Source organism: Rhagoletis zephyria, unplaced genomic scaffold, assembly GCF_001687245.7.
Source record: "Rhagoletis zephyria isolate East Lansing unplaced genomic scaffold, Rhagoletis_zephyria_1.1 Rzeph_scaffold_00125, whole genome shotgun sequence".
NCBI lineage: Eukaryota > Metazoa > Arthropoda > Insecta > Diptera > Tephritidae > Rhagoletis > Rhagoletis zephyria.
In genome coordinates this window covers 368,268-381,083 of record NW_016157209.1, presented here as the reverse complement: position 1 = coordinate 381,083, position 12,816 = coordinate 368,268, and the positions used below count along the sequence as shown (strand labels likewise).

The window sequence follows — 12,816 nt, the reverse complement described above, 5'->3', positions numbered from 1 at the left end:
TGTTAAATAAACAATTGGGTATTATTATTGAAGAGAAACAGAGATTTCCAATCGAAAAATATTGATTTTCAAGAATTCTATACCATTTCTACTAAAAGTTGTTTTTTTCCCCATATAAAATACATGGAACACTTTGAGCACTTTGAGCGACCTCTAAATATTTTTTTATTTCAAAATATATAGAACATTCCTGTGAGAGCATTACAATTCCGACTTTACTATTTTTGGACCTCCCTACTGTATATATATATGTACATATACTTATTAGACCGAGTCGAACAATAAAGCTCTGAAATTAGCCTGCGAACATTAACTGCTATGAAACCTTGACCTCATTTCAGCTGAGCCTTATTGAAGAATCTTCTACAATCGAAAGAAAACCCTGAGAAATTCTGCTGTATACTAGAGCCTTCGATTTCCCGAGAGAGTTCGAGAAGCAATTTCTCGCGAGGATCGCTTTCTCACGAGATTCTCTTGTATCTCAAAACTCGTTATACTCGCGAGCTTCTCGACGATCAATTTAAGGCACCTTATTTAATTTAGGGTATTTAAACCCTGAACTGTTGAATTTCTTTCAAGCGCAATACTCGTCGCTCTCCAGAATATAAACCATGTGCATGGTCCTTTCCAGTGAGGTCTGTGCTGTCCAACCATGAGGAGGAGGTTTACAAATACCAGACTGCACTGTTCCTCTCCATTTATTACTTTTACTCACTTTCTTTGCCGGAGCCATCAAACGCAAATAATACACATACATACATACACAGCATACATATACCCAGTAAGAACCCTATCTGTTAACTAATGCGTTATATACGCCTAGTAGTACTACAAACAGTTTGTGTGAGAAATCCAAAACCGTTCCATCATTTTACATAGCGCTCCAGGAGAAATCTAACACATAATCGTTTCACGTGTGAGCAGTTTTCTCTTTCTAAATTCTTCTTATACGCACAAACGTTTGTTTTTTTTTTGGACAATAGAATATTTAACACTTACTATATATATATGTACATATGTATGTATGAATTCTTTGAATTGATTTAAATTAAAATTTTTGGGTGTCAAAATCTGCATTAGACTTTAAAAATCAACACTTTCAGGCGCGTAGTTTACTTGGAATGTGTCTTTATTAATGATATGTCAAAGCAATAAAGATACCTAATGTTGCTTTCCATAGTTTTCTCATTACTTCAAGTATTTTGGAAAATTTAATAATTTTCGCACCATTGTACTTTCTTGCAAAGCTTAGCAATGATCAATTGTTTATTAGAAATGCTGCGTGTTCGAACTATTTTATGCATCAGCTATTTGTAAATATTTAAATAATTACATGTACATGCATATCACATATGTATATATCTACGTTTGTATGTATAGTATGCAAATGTATGCAAATATGTATGTACATAGATACGTATGTATTTTCAAACAGTCATAAATAAATACCTAGCATATGTATATGAAAGTAGTTACAAATTTTTTTGATAAGCTCTAGAAAGTGTGATAAGCTCTGATGTATGCGTATATGTATGTATATAGTATACAGACCGGATCAATCTGGCCTGAGGCAGTACTCTCACGTTACTCTCGATTTGAATAACGAGTAGCTTATAAGGTACCCTGCAGAAAAAATTTTTAATTGATAAAAAATGACCGATCAATACCTAACATTTAATTAGCTGTGACAAAACTAACTTTAAGTGAATTGTAAAGTCGTGCAGGAGTCACGCGTTATCGGGAGTTTGTTTTCTTTAAACAAGCTTCTTTTTAAAGATCCTCATACAAAAATAGCTTTGAATACACATTTTTACTGCACTTCGCAGATGCTCTCTCGAATTCGGGACAGATAAAATAAAGATCGAAATTTTATTTTACCATTTTGTCTGATGAAATCCAAATATGGAACCACCTGCAAAAGAACTTGTAAACAAATAAGTAAATTTGTACTGTTCCATGAATTAAATAAATAAAAATGTAAAAAAAATCTTTCTTATTGATATTTTATGTCCAAAAGTAGTTAGCTACAAGTTAGTTGACGTCTTATGCAGAGGAAACTTTTTTGCGGTCATCAAAGGTAGTTTAGTTACGGCCCGTTTCCTGCAGGGTACATTTCCATGCATACATACATATGTATATTGACATAAACACATCTACAGGCAACATGTACATGAGTTTATGTATGGATATACGTATGTATATATTTATGTATGTATGTATATGAACATTAGACAGTACCACCATATAAGCAAAGAGTATTGTTGCAAAAAAAATTTTGAAAAAAAATAAATAATTTTTCTTTGGCCGAACGTTTTAAATTCGACAAAAAAAAACTTAAATAGTTCTACTGGGATACTGGGTCGGCGTAAAACTCCCCTTTGTTAGTTGACACCTAATTTTTTGAAAATCGAAATAACGGTGCAGATGTGATGGCATTCACAAAACGATGGCCCCGTGCTACCTAATCTCAACTGGTCGATAGCCATCAACTTAAGATGAACTATCTTTTCTTTGTACTAACTCGCTACTAACAAGCACGATTGTTTCACCTTATTTTAGCACTGTCAGACAAACTATCCTATCTCGTGCACTGCTATTTATTGTGGCGTGAGTCCATAGCTTAACATGAAACTGAAATCGTCTTTATATTTAACAAAACTCTATTAAACCTAAAGCAATGAATTGAAGGCATGTATCTACCAGCTCATCGCGAAGTTCCTTAAGTTCCTTAAACATCAATTGTAAAGTTTGTACCGAAATCTACCTAAAATACAAATTTCTAAACTTGGCTTCTTGTTAAATAAATTATATGTACGTTTAATTATTACCTTTTATAAATATGAGCCTACCTGGTTTTCCAGGATTTAGGACCTAGTCCACACTTAAATTGTCCTGGTTTTTGAATGAAGATCAATGCAGACACTCTATTTTTTAGCAGGTTTTTGCTATGAAAAAAGGTTAAGCTTTCTGTCATTAGTAGTCGAAAATTGATAACGAAACGTTTTTTCTTACATGTTGGATATCTGGTGAGTTTACCTTCTTTCCGTTTAGTTTATTTGGTTAAAATCTTACTCTTTTCAGGCAAATGCCAAAAAAGTGCAAGTTCAGGTACACGGCTGAGGGGTCACACATAAGTACTACCCAGTAAATAATTTCAGGAGCTAAAATCTCATCCAGAAGGCCTTTCTAAAAATTATTCCTTTCTCCTTCATTTTTTTTTGTATGGAGCGGCACAAATTGAAGGGCTTCTGCTTTCACTACTCAAAAACGAGCTTTCAGAAGCGCTTTTGTAGGAGGCCTTTTTAAGAAGTTCTTTGATTTGANGAATGTTGTTGGGTAAGTCTTTTAGAATGGTTTCACTTAAGACATGCTACCTAAATTATATTCAGGTAATACATATGCAAAATAGGAAAAATGATCATGAAGCCCGTTGTAGGATATACGAAAATTTGCTAATGGTGGTAAGGCAAACATTCAAGACCACGTTAAGGCGCAGCTTTTCCAAGTTACCTCACCCTCACGAGAAATTTGTTCTTTTATGATTAAAAATATTCAGAACTTGAGAGAAAACTACATTGCTTATTATATCAGAACCAAAGCAACTGTACTTATAGCGAAAATATATTGGCACCATATTCACTTGTATCTTCGTTTTTTATTCGGATGATAAGTGTTCCGGTCGATAGGTTCAGGATTATGGCAGCCCTAGCCTACGCATACAAGCATTTATTAAGTGAAATTTTCTCGTCAACTAGGAAGTGTTTTCCTTTACTTCACATAATTTACTTAATAGTTTTGTCATTTAATTTTTCCCACTGTTTGCTTAGCCATTATTTCAGCTATTTTTTAATTTTTTTTTGCTGTTTTTTTATCATTTTGCATTAATTTGTTCATGACTTTTTCTCCTTTTTTAATGTTTACTTTACCGTTTTGTTGTGTTTTTGTATTTACTGAACGCCAACAATAGATAAGACAAATATGTGTGCATTGTGTTTTTAACGCGAGCTACTAAACGAAGCAAATAAATATGTACATATGTATGTAAGTAAATAAAAAAAAAACTATTAAAATAACAGACATAGCTATACATGAATTTTTTTTGTAATATGCACAATATTCGTACAGACATGTGAATAAACTGTAAGGAAAAGGGGAAAATTGTAAAATCCACAATGAAAACAACAACTAAAACTAAATAAATTTAATTCGAGCGAATTTCACTCACTACTCACAACTAATTAAAGTGAATTGCAACCAGACAATTTGCAGACGAACTTACTTGCTCGTTTTTTGATTATAGCAATCGTAAGCAGAAAAAGCTCTAATGTTTTTTACAAAATAAAAGAAAACTCAGTGCGTAGTGGCCCCCATTTCCTATACTTTTAAAGTACCTGTTTTGATACTAAGTAAATACTATGTTGATATGTACATAATCATACATACATATGTATATATGTACTTGGTATTTAAAGATACCTGAGTACTGAAGTAAAGGCAAACTTTTTTAATAAAAGTAAACGCTAAAAACTTTAACTAAATAACTAACTTGAAATAATAAAGTAAAATAAAATAAAACAAAACAAAATGAAGTAAAAGAAAAAAAAATATATGAAATAAATAATAGAAATATATATATATTTTTTTTAATTTCTACGCCTGCCGCGGACTCCAAACTCAAACGCTTTGTTTGCTTCGGACATTTTTCAACAGACAACAGCTAGCCTTTTTTCTCTAAAACTTAATCGGCATCAACTGCAATTAATTCCGAATTAACGACTTCATCAACGCTGCCTATGTTTTTAGACACTAAGGACACGGACGGTAATTATTATGAGTAAAATAATTTTAATCAGCATTTAATCATTATTTTATGATTTTTATTTTTTTCGCTTGAAAGTAAAAATTTATGAGTTTTATTATTTCGTTTAACGGAAATAATTAGTATTTAATTTTTATTTTTTCGCTCGAAGATAATAATTACTATTGAGTTATATTTTTTCATTTAAAATAAATGATTATTTATAAAATTAAAAAAAAAATTTAAATTTTAAAATTTATGCAACGAACTGAAAGTTTTCATGAAAATTTTGGGACATATTCCTTTTATTGGGGTGTCGCTACCTCTGAAATGGATACGGAAATCATGCTGGTATAGCTTTTGAGTTTTTTTTAATGATCATTATTCCTAAGTGACAAAATAAAACTCAATAATTAATATAATCTTTGAGCGAAAAAATAAAATAATAATAATTTCCTATGAGCGAAAAAATAAAACTCAAATATTATTATTATTTTTAATCTTAATTGGTTAAAATCGTAAAATAAAAATCATTGAAATTACAGTAGGACGTTCGAACACACACAGATTACACAGATTCTGGTTGAAATTTAAACAATTTTCAGTAGTAGTTTTACTTGCAGTTTTTAGAGTGTTCACATATACATATATAAGGAGGATTCCGTATGAGTGAGGCATATTCAAGTTAAACCTAACAAGCGTATTATATCTGGTCCATTTCTGTATGGTTACATATACATATGTATAAACTAATAATTGTGATTTACAATGTCTGAGAATCATCATTTTTGCAAATATCGCAATGCAAGAAAAATTACAAAAAGCTTAGAAAAATTAAAATCAAAACATTTATTGTTGGCCACTTTATCTCAACAAGTTGCAAATTTACAAAGTATACATTTAGCAGCACGAGGTGATACAATGTACGAGCGTACAAACCAGCGAAAATGCCTGTGTAGCACAAATAAGTACATACATATTTAGTATGATATTAGGGTAGTCCATAAAAAATGAAGTCGGAATTTTATTGCTTCATCCCCTAGCATTGTTTTATATTATCTTATTTTGAAATCAAAAAATATTTAGAGGTCGCTTAAAGCTCACAAAGTTTTCCTTGTATTTTATATGGGCAAAAACAAGGCTCGAAGCGTCACATACGATACCGTATTACTCGTCAGGTAAAAACACCTTTTTCGGATTATGACATACGTGAAGCTTTTACGACTGACGTATCACGTAATTTTCTTTCGTATGGTTTTCGATGTTACGATTTGAGCCCAGTTCTTCGTATAAATGATGGATAAGTCTTTATAGTCAAAATTTTTCCGATCGTAAAACTCTGTTTCGCCTTAGGAGACTTCCAATAATAATACCTAATTGTTTATTTAACCATCTCTTAATAATAATTATTTTGTAAAGGTCCCTAAAGGTCCCCCAAAAACCCCAAAAAATGCAATGTTAAAATAAACAATTGCTTACTTTTCCCTGAAGTCTTCTGAAGAGAAACAGAGTTTTCTGATCGAAAAATATTGATTTTCAAGAATTCTGTACCATTGTACCACAATAACTTGTTTTTCCCCGTACAAAATACATGGAAAACTTTGAGTGCTTTGAGCGACCTCTAAATGTGTTTTGATTTCGAAATAAAAAACAAGGATATGTTTTTTTCGATATAGAACAATCCTTTGGCTGAGAGCATTAAAATTCCGGCATTACTTTTTCATTTGAATTTTTGGTCCACCCTATTGTATATATGTATGTACACACGTAAATAAATACCTCAGTACAGTAATGGTTGGAATGATCGCTTGGCGCTGGCTGCGCAGCAAGGGGACTGTCAATCGTGCGTTCACACTCTAGATAGCACTCGGTGTACTGCTTGCTCTCTATCTCTCTTCATCTCTCGCCGTCTCGTATTTCCAATTAACCGATATCACAAAATATACATGTTTAGGGACGGCGGAAGAGGCTAGGTATATCCAGTACATCCATACATACTTAAAGGTGCATGTACATACACGCATATATATCGCTACATTAATATGTATACATATGTATGTAGAAAGGCCCTAACTCATTTTATTTTCAAATTCATCTTTCGATGCGAAATTCGATAGATAAGTCACTAAAAACTAATAGTATTTAAAACCAACTACTACTAAAGCAATGAATTATAGCTCGGTTATGCATACTTGGCGTTGCTTGAGAGTTGTCACATAAGGAATCTGCTAAATGAGCTCTGCGTGTAAGTGGTTACGCAACACATAGAACTTTTGCCCAATCCACAAGAAAGGCGATCCCGCCATTTGCGCCAACTACCGCGGAATCAGCCTTCTAAGCATAGGTTATATGGTATTATCGAGCGTAGTATGCGAAAGACTGAAGCCCACCGTCAACGAACTGCTTGGACCTTATCAGTGTAGCTTCAGACCTGGCAAATCCACTATATACCAGGTATTCACAATACGCCAAATCTTGGAAAAGATCTGCAAGAATAGGATCGACACACAGCATCTATTTGTCGACTTTAAAGCCGCTTTTGACAGCACTGAAAGGAGTTGCCTATACGCCGCTATGTCTGAATTTGGCATCCCCTCAAAACTGATACGGCTGTGTAAAATGACGTTGAGCAATACCACCAGCTCCGTTAGAATTGGGAAAGACATCTCTGAGACGTTCGCCACCAAACGGGGTTTCAGACAAGGCGACTTCCTTTCATGTCAATTCTTCTGATGTTGGAGAAGATAATAAGAGCTGCAGAACTCAACCGCTCGGGAACAATTTACTACAAGAGCGTGCAATTTCTGGCGTATGCCGTTGACATCGGTTGCAAGAACCGCGAAGTCTGTTCTGCCTTTTCCAAGTTAGATAAGGAAGGAAAGCAAATGGGTCTGGTGGTAAACAAGCACAAGACGAAGTATCGCCTGTCATCAAACAAACAGTCAGCACATTCGCGCCTTGGCACCCACGTCACTGTTGACAGTTACAATTTCGAGAAAGTAAGAGAATTTCGTTTACTTGGAACCAGCATTAACACCGATAATAATGTCAGTATGGAAATCCAATGCAGAATCACTCTTGCCAACAAGTGCTACTTTGGACTGAGTAGGCAATTCAGGAGTAAAGTCCTCTCTCGACGTACGAAAACCACGCTCTATAAGTCACTCATCATGCCCGTGCTGGTATATGGCGCAGAAGCATGGACAATGACAACATCCGATGAGGCGGCTCTTGGNAGAAGCATGGATAATGACAACATCCGATGAGACGGCTCTTGGAGTGTTGAGAGAAATATTTTGCGCAAGATTTGTGGGCCTTTACGCGTTGGCAATGGCGAGTACCGCAGACGATGGAACGATGAGCTGTATGAGCTTTACAACGANTTTTATAAGGCATTTCTGGCTAGTATATTTTAGGACGAATGGATAAGGATTGAGCCAAGAGCTCGTGTAAGCAAATCCAATTTTTGGCTGCAAATGTCAGTTACGCGGTTTTGTACTTTAAACGACGATATGTATTTATTCGTAATTCGTATAAAACAAAGATAAATTGTTAACTTCTAATGCNGAAAGCCACACTCTGTAAGTCACTCATCATGCCCTTGCTGATATTTGGCGCAGAAGCATGGATAATGACAACATCCGATGAGACGGCTCTTGGAGTGTTGAGAGAAATATTTTGCGCAAGATTTGTGGGCCTTTACGCGTTGGCAATGGCGAGTACCGCAGACGATGGAACGATGAGCTGTATGAGCTTTACAACGACATGAACATAGTGCAGCGAATTAAAATACCGCGGCTCCGCTGGCTTGGCCATGTCGTTCGAATGAACACCGATGCTACAGCTCTGAAAGTATTCAACTTGGAACCCGCTGGTGGTAACAGAGGAATCCCTACTGCAATGGAAAGACCAGGTGGAGAAGGACTTGGCTTCACTTGGTATTTCCAATTGGCGTCAGTTGGCACAGAAAAGAAACGACTGGCGTGCTTTGTTGAACTCGGCCAAAATCGCTTAGCACTTCACATGTAGAATTCTGAGTTCTCTGTTATGCATACTTGGCATGGCTTGAGAGTTGTCACATGAGATCTCTGTTACATTACAGCATTACATACGTAGAAGGCTGTTGGTTTCTGATTTTTACGTAAAAATCGTATAGCAGGTCAAAGTATGCATAACTGGGCTATTAGTTACAATCCTAAGTGAAAAAATTGCGTTTTAAAGAAATTCGCAACTAAGTTAATTTTTTATTAAGAGTTTTTAACCATTTTAAGTAAATAAAAATGTTAGTTTGCCTTTTTTATATTATTGTAATGGATCTGTTGTTGGTGATAATTACAAAACAAAAGCGTTGAAAATTCATGTCTGGCATACTAAGTAAACAGAACACAACGCAACACAACCAGTCACGGCGGGAATAGAGGCGAGGTGTTAAAATAGAGATTTCCGCGAGCAGAAACATTTGGCGGGAGAAGCTTACTTACCACATGTGTGCATACATATGTAATAGTGACGTTCGTACATACCCTTCTATTTATTTCGTCGTTTAAGTACAAAACCGCGTATCAACAAAATGCCTAACCGCGTATGTGAGGTTGGATAAATTATTTTCAAGAGAGTAGAAACACTAATATTTCAAAATGGTTCTGGTTTTTATAAGGCATTTCTGGCTAGTATATTTTAGGACGAATGGATAAGGATTGAGCCAAGAGCTCGTGTAAGCAAATCCAATTTTTGGCTGCAAATGTCAGTTACGCGGTTTTGTACTTTAAACGACGATATGTATTTATTCGTAATTCGTATAAAACAAAGATAAATTGTTAACTTCTAATGCAAATACAGTGGTATCTGGCTGGAGTGAATACCTGATGCTACGAACACCTCGAAAGAGTGAACATGAAAATTTTTCTATTGAGTACTCTATAGAGTGAACAAATTTGAGTCTTTGTAGAGTGAACAAAATTTAAAACCAATTCATTCCAAATTCAAAACTGCAACGAAAAACTTAATAATAAAAAGGATAATCCCTTCGCCAGGCCGATCCCGTAAATCCCCGTATAAGGAGTTCTCAACTCGGAGATTCGGCAACTAGTGAAGTGGGGAGACCATCTGTAGACTTGTAACTTCGCCTCTGGTGTGAGCAAGCTTTGGTCAACCGTGAGGTCATTGTCCAATCCGACGAAGCATGAGGACAGAGTTGAAATATCTTTTGGCGACCACGCTTCGTCCGACCCGGAGCGATGCGCGAGTTATTTTAGCCGACAGTTCATACAGCATCTTCCCGGGGACAAAGCCAAACGTAGAGTGACCAGAAGGCAAAAGTCTCCAAAGCAATTGAACCCGACGGAACTTGCATCCTGATGCTCAAAAATTTGGGTCCTGCGGGAGTGGACTATTTAACCAAGGTCCTCAACCTATCTATGGCCACTCTCATCGTACCAGACATCTGGAAAACGGGTAGAGTGGTTCCGCTGCTTAAATAGGGGAAACCGTCCAACAAAGAAGAGTCTTCTCGCCCGATAGCTCTCCTTTCCCCGGTTGCGAAGATACTAGAGACCCTTCTAATCCCGCACTACACAAATTACTCAACCCCGGCGAAGCATCAACATGGGTTCCGTAAAGTGCACAGCACAACAACAGACCTTGACGCCATATATAGCCAGATAACTCGTGGCCTTAACCGAAACCCCCCCTGTGAGAGAACTATTCAAGTAACGCTACTAGAAGACAAACGGTGGGCGGCGAATTACCTGAGTGGTCGAAACTCGTCAGTGATCTTTAGAGACAAATCGAGCAAACCTTGGAAAATAAAACAGGGAGTTCAACAGAGTGGTGTCCTTTCCCACTACTGTTCAACTTTTACATTTCTAAGCTCCCTCAACCACCAGAGGTAGTCTCGATTGTCTCTAATGCTGACGATTGCTCAGTAATGATTATCTCGCCGAGATTTCTCGCTTCGTCACTGCACGGAGCCTAACCCTCTCCCATACAAATTCCTCAGCAACGCTTTTCACCACTTGGACGAAGGAGGTCAGACTGCCACTGGGTATTCTCGTCGATGACGAACCAATTCCGACGTTGAATAACCCGAAGGTCCTCAGAGTAACCTTCAAAGGTCTGCTCTCCTTCTCGGCGCATACAACCGCAATTGTCAATAAAGTACAAAGCCCCAACAACGTCCTCAAGTCGCTAGCCGGCAGCACCTGCGCCAAACAAAGAAACGTTGTTGGCAACGTACAAGGCGATTGGCCGGCCGGTTCTGAACTATGCAGCGCCTGTGTGGTTGCCAGGGACTAGTAGGACGCAGTGGATGAAGCTGCAGACCTGCCAAAACACGGCACTCAGACAGCGACAGGATTCCTTCTGATGTTGCCGCANACTTTTACATTTCTAAGCTCCCTCAACCACCAGAGGTAGTCTCGATTGTCTCTAATGCTGACGATTGCTCAGTAATGATTATCTCGCCGAGATTTCTCGCTTCGTCACTGCACGGAGCCTAACCCTCTCCCATACAAATTCCTCAGCAACGCTTTTCACCACTTGGACGAAGGAGGTCAGACTGCCACTGGGTATTCTCGTCGATGACGAACCAATTCCGACGTTGAATAACCCGAAGGTCCTCAGAGTAACCTTCAAAGGTCTGCTCTCCTTCTCGGCGCATACAACCGCAATTGTCAATAAAGTACAAAGCCCCAACAACGTCCTCAAGTCGCTAGCCGGCAGCACCTGCGCCAAACAAAGAAACGTTGTTGGCAACGTACAAGGCGATTGGCCGGCCGGTTCTGAACTATGCAGTGGATGAAGCTGCAGACCTGCCAAAACACGGCACTCAGACAGCGACAGGATTCCTTCTGATGTTGCCGCAACATCACCTGCGCGACGAGGCACATATGCTCCCGATTAAGGAGCATAACACAATGCTCTGCAAGCACTTCCTAGTAGGGTGTTATCGTGTTAGCACCCAAACAGACATCTGATTGCGGGAGAACCCTCGCCACGGCACATCAGAAGGCATCTATATGAACTGACGGACGAAGTCCGGGGTTAATAAAACTATCTCTGAACCCAACAACTTACCGACAGGCCTTGAACGAAATTCAAAGAGAGCCAATCCCGAGTTATATAGACTCTCGACCTGTGAATGCCGTTCTGGGCACGCAACCACCTGACATGGACGAGGCAGAGCTTCGTCTGCCTCGGGAGACTCGGACCACATAGCCCAACTTCGATCGGGCTACTGCAGCAGGTTGAACACATACCTGAACAGAATAAATGCAGATGTGCCAAATGAATTCCCGTCATTCGGAGAGACGCTCCATGACACGCAGCATCTCTTCGCATGCCCACTGAACCCCACCCTGCTAAGATGTCGTGGCTTCACGCTTCCTGGGTCTACCGCTATAGAGCTTGACGACAACGATACAGCAACAACAGGAAACATGTGTTGGCATTAGCTGTGGGAAAAGACGACACTTCAGAGTTCTTAAAAATTTAACTTTAAAAGACGCACTGCGTAATAAAATTGATTTTAAAGAACAAAAAACTCAATCTGGATATAGTGAACAATCTGTTTTCTATGAACTGGTCTTGCATTAATTAGTTCGCTCGACCCAGATAGTACTGTATGTACATACATACATAAATTGATGTACATATTTGATCGTACATACAAGTAGCTCTTAGTAAGCTCTACTGGGCGTATGAGTAACTAATAAATAATGAGGAAATACATATCTCCGTAGAAAATAGGTGCACGTCATAATGCCTTACCAGCAGCTTAAGCGGCAGATAGACCGGCCTCGAGCCTAAGGAGGCGAACTGCAGAACCAGACAGGGGATGAACGGTAAACTGGGCAAATTCGGATGCAAGCTTACCCAACTTGCGAGCTTCAGCCCTCGCAACAGAGCTTTGCCGATAGTCTTATTTTCACCTGTAATATCTCTGCAAGGCATTCTCTAAATGGTTTGCCAAGCGTGCGTAATCTTCTTCTGTTATTTATGTAAGCCAATAAAAGGCCTTA

At 37.9% G+C, this 12,816-nt stretch overlaps 1 protein-coding gene across 8 annotated transcripts in view; it reads left to right on the top strand.

Annotated features, from left to right (window-relative positions):
* Positions 1-12,816, top strand: part of Sik3 (Salt-inducible kinase 3) — a 68,047-nt gene that overhangs the window by 21,546 nt on the left and 33,685 nt on the right. The window lies entirely within an intron of this gene.